The 239-nt window shown below is 69.5% G+C and overlaps 1 pseudogene; it reads right to left on the minus strand.

The window, feature by feature from the left end:
- The window catches only part of LOC104981766, an 89,545-nt pseudogene that overhangs the window by 88,649 nt on the left and 657 nt on the right, over positions 1–239 (minus strand).

Raw genomic sequence — 239 nt, forward strand, 5'->3', positions numbered from 1 at the left:
CGGGGCGGCGAGCCAGCCCGCCGTGGGAAGTTGGCCCGGGCCGCGCGGAGGCCCGGCGGGTTAGGCCCCCTCCCGCTCTAGCTCCTATCCAAAGGACCCCCCACCCCCCACTTCCTTTTACTGATCGCTTTTCTGACTCCCCTCAGCCTCCAAAATGATGCTGAGTCCGGACCAAGCCGCCGACTCGGACCACCCCAGCTCGGCGCACTCGGATCCGGAGTCGCTGGGCGGCGCAGACG

The sequence above is a fragment of the Bison bison genome, unplaced genomic scaffold (assembly GCF_000754665.1).
Source record: "Bison bison bison isolate TAMUID 2011002044 unplaced genomic scaffold, Bison_UMD1.0 scf7180017864519, whole genome shotgun sequence".
Classification (NCBI taxonomy): domain Eukaryota; kingdom Metazoa; phylum Chordata; class Mammalia; order Artiodactyla; family Bovidae; genus Bison; species Bison bison.